The 7558-nt window shown below is 39.9% G+C and overlaps 2 protein-coding genes across 2 annotated transcripts in view; one reads left to right on the forward strand and one right to left on the reverse strand.

Annotated features, from left to right (window-relative positions):
* Positions 1-7558, reverse strand: part of LOC126557604 (protein arginine N-methyltransferase 1) — a 724795-nt gene that overhangs the window by 610291 nt on the left and 106946 nt on the right. The gene's annotated exons all lie outside the window — the stretch shown is intronic.
* LOC126558034 (cellular tumor antigen p53-like) overlaps positions 1-7558 on the forward strand; it is a 444866-nt gene that overhangs the window by 284940 nt on the left and 152368 nt on the right. The window lies entirely within an intron of this gene.

Consider the following 7558-nt stretch of genomic DNA (forward strand, 5'->3'; position numbering starts at 1 on the left):
CTAGTTCTCTTTTAGCTCAATTTCTAATAAACGTTCAACCCTGAGCTGATTTTAATTCACCATCACTTTAAAGTAAATGTTACATTTTACCTGACACTTTTTTTCAAAGACGCACTCGCACATAACCCCATTGGATTCCAAATCATCCACCTAAACTCTGGCCACCTACTTCTACACGTTTGCTGTTCGCATATATAACCACGCAAACTGCGGGCTGAAATTCTAGAATGTTACATTTTACGCACTTTTACGAGCATTCCACTTGAGCTGAAGAATCTCTCAGAAGTCGTACAGCTGCTACGGTACACGAGTGGTGGGCCAAATTGATTCTCGTTAACTCTGTACGGTCTTTTTTTCTCTGTCTTGTCTTGTAGCTGATGCCATGCCACCAAATAGCCGTGTGCAGAAACGAAGCGTGCAAGAAAAAGGTCAGCAGTTTTGGTTTCACGCCATAAAAAGTGGCTCGTTGGTGTAGCGAGAGAAACGATGCAAATCATGGAAAGGGGCAACGCCCCAAAAAATGATACCGATATGTGGCACAATAATCTGTAACTACGGTCTATTGAACTCCGAGGCACGGTTGTTTAATATAGGGATGGTACATTATCTTCCAGCGATTGGACATTGGAATGTGAAAACAAATATGACTGGTTCTGTTAGAAAAGATGGCAAAGGAACATTGAGGGCAACAATGATTTGTAGCTTGAATCGAAGAATTCTTTTTGTACAAAAATATGCTGTTTACAAATGTAAATCACTTTTCTTATTTAAATTACATTTGACACACTAAAGATGGTTCTATTGATCCACATTCAATGATCTATGAAGAAATGAAGAATACTACAATGGCAAATGATTTGTCTGCATTTGATATCGTCTGGCTTAGTCATGTCTAATCACCGAAATCAACTTCCTAAGGTACAAACGAATGATAAACTATCACGAAACCACAAATCTCCAGTGTATGCGTGAGTGTAATAGTGTGCATGCACGCAACAAGATGTTGCTGTAGTTGATGATAATTTAGCTTTTGGTCACGATCGACTAATGTGCTCGCTCTCGTCCCGACCTAACGCACATGTGGTTCAATTATATTTGTTGCGAGCCTGGCATAATACTGACTTGAATGGTCAGAGTGAGAAAACGATCCAAGAAAGAGCCATATTTTATCATAACGCAACGCTACGTGTTTATCTGGATGGCATGAAGGTCAGCATGCGATTGGACTTTTGTGTTTGATGAAGTATCCATAAAAGAAAGTTTTGGTATTGAGAATATGCTTGAGCTTGAAGACAAGAAATTGGCGAGCTTCAAATTAAAAAAAAAACGCTACTAGAAATCGCTTATACTGCAAATTATGATGTTCAGCTCTGCTTCCAGCGCTGTATTGTTTATTGTGTAAGGAATTACTTCCCCATAACCTGCTACTTCGGACTTCTAAGCCCGTTCGTACATTGTTTGCTTTGCGAAACTATTATTCCGGAACTGAGCTTCCGCATGTTGCTTATCGCACCCAACACCCGCGCTGCCCCCCCCCCCCCCCACCATCGGAGGTGTATACTTCGAGCTTAAAAATCAAGCAAACCTGGCACAAAACCTCGTTCTCGTTTCCGGAAATCGCGCCATATTTCATCAATTTTTAGCCATAAAAATCATTCCACTTGATTACGGTTTGCCAGCCAGCCAACCGGAGCCCATTCACTAGACACTGAATGGTGCTGGCCTCCAACCAACATACGGCTGCAACCACGTATGAAAACAGTATGGATGGGTACGACGATTTTAAGCCATAAGACTCCAAACAGCTAGGTAATCGGAGTGCTCAGCCCATCAGCGGCGTGATGTGAAAGACGAAACCACTAAACTGGAGCCTTTACATAAAGAGAAAGGCTGTCTCAGCGTTAAAATAAAATGCCCATTCTAGATCCTAAGACCGGTCGCTACCAGTAGCAGCCAGGAAGGATAACGGAGTTTTGTTAGGTAGTGCAAAAAACCAGCACCCACGGGGTTTACAGCCCACTGGAGTAGAGGGAAGAAAATAAAAGATAACGCTTATTAGAATTTGGTACACATTAACATGTTTTGCTCGTGTTTAAAGTCGAACCGAGCAAGGAAGGACCAGCCACAGACACAGCCTCGGACACTCGGTGAAGAATGAAACGCCCGTAGAAGAAGCACTTTGATGTGCATCAGCCTTAAGTGGTTGGCATTGGAAAGTAAGGGCTTTCATGGTGCGATGGTAAAAGAGTTAGGAAGAAAAAGTATTATTAAAGTGCTTCAGCTATAGCCCGAAACTAGAGCCCGGTGTAGTTGGTGGCTCAGTCTAAAACGCCGGCTGGAATGCAGTTTGGTCGTAATTTTTCTAATTTGCATAAAACGTGTACCAACCGTCCCGTACTGGTCCAACAACCCCCAAGTTGAACAAACGAACCGAACCAGAAATTGCATTCCTCAACCAGTAGCAAGTCCTAGAGGAGCTGCCAGGAAAGCGAATGTGTGTGTTCTGTTTGGTGTTCTATTTCTGCTTTGTGAAGCTTCGCTCTTAACTTCGAGGTGCCGCTTAAGAGAAGGTGATGGATGAAGTGAAAGCGCAAAAGTGCCTTTCCCATTTGCCCGGACGAACCCGTGACGTTTGATGTATTGCGCGGGCTTACGGGCTTTTTCGGGGTGCCGGTGCAATTCGGTGCTCCGATCTCGAGCACACTAGCCACAGTGCCTTTGATGTTGGCGTTTGTTTGTTGCACGGAATTAGCACCCTGGCGTGGTTCGGTTGGACTCACCGACCGGTTGAACAATAGTAAGCTGCTGAATGTGATGAAAAGTCGTACAAATGGCTCGAAAGACAGGTTAGTTTTTTTTGTTTGTTTTGTTTTAGTAAATTTATTTGGTCGTTTGAGTTTCGAAAAGGCTTTGGAAAGCATTGCTCGGAGATATAAATAACGTCGCCGGCATTTTTCATTCGTTTTTGAATTATTAATTTCATCCGAGTTTAAAGAAACATTTGACAAAATATTCAATTGATTTAAAGTCATTTAAGTAATGCGTTGATGGTTAGTAGGAAAGATTATAACATGTGGTTTAAAGATATAAAGCATCAAACATTTTAATTAGGTTTCCTTGCAGACAATCTTCTGACAAGTGTCTTAACTTTAAAGACTTAGAATATGTTTTATTCAGTGGTCAAGATCACAGAACTTCTTACTATAGATGTAGCACTCTGTCGTCTCATCCCTGTCATACATCTGATCGTACAAAAAATCACATGTTCTTCTTCTTGACTTCACGATCAGACTTACTGGATGAAGCCCGAAAAGGGCGACCTCCAATAAAAGATTTCAAATCCCTAGTTGGTACAGACTTTAAACTATGTGGTGTCGATAGGTGTGATAAGCCATTCGCTGAACGACGTAACCCACTAGGTTGTTAAGTTAAGATGACGAAGAAGAAGAAGATTCTTAAACTGACACCTGCTTAAAAAATATCAGAGAAAAATTTTCAGAATTTCTTTTCAATTGATGAATTTAAACTCCGTTTTAGAATGAAATAGGAAAACATTTCAATCGTTAAAAATCCTTAGCATGATAAAATTCAAAAACACGATAAGACGTAAGCTATAAATGTGGATTACACGAAGACGATTTTTTTATACCGATTATATATTTGATAATGCCCAAAAACTTCGTCAAAAATGCTCTACGATTGATTCTAAGGCTCAGAATGTTGCTGCCGCTTTCCCACAGGTAAAGCTGTATAATCCATGTGGCTACGGGTGGTAGTGAATTTATCAAAACCACCAGCATAATTCAAATTGATTTTAATCATATGATTGGTTATGATTCGCCCGTTATTTTTTTTCAACCACAGACGATGGCGACCCTTTCGAAAAGAAAAATGTATCTCTATCTCTACTCAACTTTTTTTTTTGCCCATTCAAAACAACGATACAAAAACTAGGCAAAAGTATTAAAAAAAAAGTATTATGTCCAACTTAACATTTTCACAGATACCTCTGGGCCTGGCAAGATAGGCTCCCGTCAGCCGACAACTGTCGCGTCACAAGCGGGATCATATCCGGTACACTTTTGCCCGTTTGCACACTTTTACTCTCTCTCTCTCTCCCTTACTCCCTCTATCTTACACACTTTTGGGTTTTGCGTTTTTGTGTGCCAACAACAAAAACACGCCCTTACCATCATCCAAGCCCGCCGGTCATCATTCGTTCGTCCAATTTCTTTGCGCTAGCTTTTCGACGCCATAATTGTGAAGAAGCTGTAAAGCGAAAGAGCTCGATAACGGTTTGCCAAGCCATTGTTAGGAAGGGGAATATACCACAAGCCGTACGATCGAACGAACACCACATCTAAAAGCAGCAAACAAGTGAAGTGAAGAAGGAAAACGAATGACGAATAGTTTTTGTCCTTAAATTTCCTTCATCTCACAGTGACAGTAAGCTGGCCGAGCAGCAGGCGAAAAAAAAAGAAGAATACACAGCCAAACTTTAGTACGTCTGTGTACTTCGTAGACGGTTCTTCTGCTTGCAGCTTTGCTTATCATGGGTGCAAACGTTATTACAGACACATTGTGCCGCCGGGCAGAGTGATATTTTCTTTATTCGCTTCAACGGTAACGCGAACGTGCCTTCCGTTGCGGTTTAAGACTCAATTCCACTAACGAGCACAACTGTTGTGCTACTTTCCTACGCTCTATGGTTGCATTTTGGGAGGAGGGATTTCACAATCAAAAAGACACAGCAACAACAACAAAAAACCACAAACACACGAAACACGTAAAAAATGAGACAAGCTCAAACTAAAATCAACATAAAAACATGCAAACCGCCGTGCTTGTACACGCCAGTGGGAAAAGGCAGCAGGACATTCTTAACAATCATTCTGCTAGAAAGAGTGGTGTTTTTTTTTTTTCTTCGCTCCTTGGGGCAAACCGTACCGGGAAATATGATACTCTTATATGTAGAAGATGGATCGTAGACACTTGTAAGAAGATGATTTATATACACTTGGCAGTGCTGTACGATCGGTTGAACGTTGAACGGTTTTTATGTGACGCGAACCCAAATGGTACCAAACTATTTCAATTGAAATGAAGAACCGTTCTCCCGTGCTGAAGTGATCTAAGAAGTATCACCATAGCACCAAGCAAAGCCGGTGATAAATGGCGACCTATTGATGGTGGGGGTTGAGCATTACGGAATACAAAGCAGAATCAATTTTTAACCGCCAGGCTTGTGCTCGGGAATTCAATTATGACCGCATTTCGACACTGTTTCCTCAATTGAAACTTTTATCAAATTTGTTACAAGCTGATTCACTAGGTTTTCTAGAAAAGATGTTTGAAGAAAGCAATTAGTGTGGTAAATTTATTTGAGTAATTTATGTATAAATTTAAAACTTTAACAAATTAAAAATTGCAATATTGTCCTTCTATTTTAACATGAATGATTCTCTTGCTGATCTTGCTTCAACCAGCTTAGCAAAAATCAACAATACCGTCTATTGAACAGTGCTTGGCAGGGGAAAATCATATGAATCCGGGAATTGCAGGTAAAGGAACCAGAAAGACTTCACAGAAAGATGAAAATGAAAATGGGAGGAAACACTGCAGCATAGAAGCTTTAGAACCATACATCGCATGGCTCGAAGGAACAGGAGAAAAATTGCAGTTGACGAAGAATTGGTTTTACATATGGACCATCGCTATGGAAATGATTTCTCACATTTACGACATAACGATCGCCAACATAACGTCTGAAATAAACTCACGATAAGGTGTCTCTTTACTATAAATTATCAATTAAATGTTATCTCTCCTTGTGATGGTAGCAAAGCTCGTTAATCACTTATTCATTACCGTTTACAAATTAAAACAGTTGCTTTAGCTTATTAATAAATAATAATTCGTTTATTTTAAACATTCTCTCCAATGCCTGTATTTGTGTGAACCTTTTACTACTCGTTTTAGTGCGAATGTAAGTAATGTAAACAATCTTCTCACCTTTGCGATTGTGCTAGTAAAATTGGTGTTTATGAAACCATTCTGCACAGCCATCCATCCAGCCAGCCTGCTCACCTGAAGTATGTTGTTTTTCCCGCAAAATTTTCCTTCCCGATGCAAAACACTCACTACCCAATTTCCGATACGAAACGTTCAATATTTAACCCACCTGGTGATCAGCCACCTGCCTGCAATGGTACGGGGCAATAGTGTTCATGAATATGCAACGTTCTTGTCCCTTGTATCGTGCACGGGCCCGAAATAACCCGGACGAACGTCACCGTCAAGAGTGTATGTGTGTGTGTGTGTGTGTGTATACTGGCCGGATGTGCTTCACGTCGATATCCTGTAATTTATTCAGTAGATAAACGATCGAACACAGTTTACTGTGCCGGGTTCGGTATAATGCACTGCACGGAACTAAACTATGTTTACCGTGGTGAGTGTGGCACGACGGCCCAACGGTCATGTCATCCCTCGGTGGTATGCATATGCGTTGTGCGTGTGTTTATGAGGAATTCGACGCAACAACAAAAAAAAAATCAATTACAAACCCAGCCTAACCGTACCATACCCGACGTTGTACTTTCAATTGCATGAATCGATTTTATTCCATGCTGCAAACTAAAACCTTTTCATAATTAATTGATGATGCAACACTATCCGTGCTGTAGAACCGTCACCATTTTCGGCACGTGTATATAATACCGTAGGCACGGTACTTGGTCAAACGTTTCGAATTATTGAACAGTGCTACGGAACTGCAACGATGTAGCACGTTGTAATAATACTTGAAATGACACAGTTTTTCACTGCCACTGTTCTATTCTTGTGATCGGTTAAATTGTTTAGCGATGAATAATGCATGCTTTGCAAACTTATCAACTTAACTTAATCATTACGATCACGAGAGTAAATTTATTTCGTTAAGTACCACACTATTTGAAATGCAATTATAATAAATTGAATTTCAATTAGACTCCTCTTCATTTTTCTAACCTTCGTACTTGATTAGCTTACGAATGGGATTAAACCCTCGAATTAAAGTTGGTGTTTGATTATTAAAATGTGGCTTTTCTTTCCCATCTGTGCCGTTTGAATTATGGTACAGAAATCACCAAAAATAACGGAGGATTTTGACGATTAAAAAATCATTTTTAAAATTTTGTTTAAAATTGTCGCGGTATCTAAAAATCAATTAAAACTTCAGACAAATCAGAAAAATGTATGTATACAATGGTATAATAATAATATTCTTATACTTACTTTATGAATGCCATAAAGTTTCGAATGGTTGACTTTTGACGTTAAAATAACACACAATTCCTTTCGTTGGACAGTCACAGTCATTTATTTCATTGATCATTTTGTTTTCTCTGTTCAATTTTTTGGTTTTGTTTTAGCTCTATTCATCCATTTCGTTCGGTTTCTTTAATCTCGCTAGCAAATAGTCATAGAATGTTTATGTACACAGGCGTTCAAACGGCAACGCGGTTTAGTGGGGTTTTTTTTTCACGACCGTGGTGTTTCTGATACATGCACGGTA

Source organism: Anopheles maculipalpis, chromosome 2RL (genome assembly GCF_943734695.1).
Source record: "Anopheles maculipalpis chromosome 2RL, idAnoMacuDA_375_x, whole genome shotgun sequence".
Classification (NCBI taxonomy): domain Eukaryota; kingdom Metazoa; phylum Arthropoda; class Insecta; order Diptera; family Culicidae; genus Anopheles; species Anopheles maculipalpis.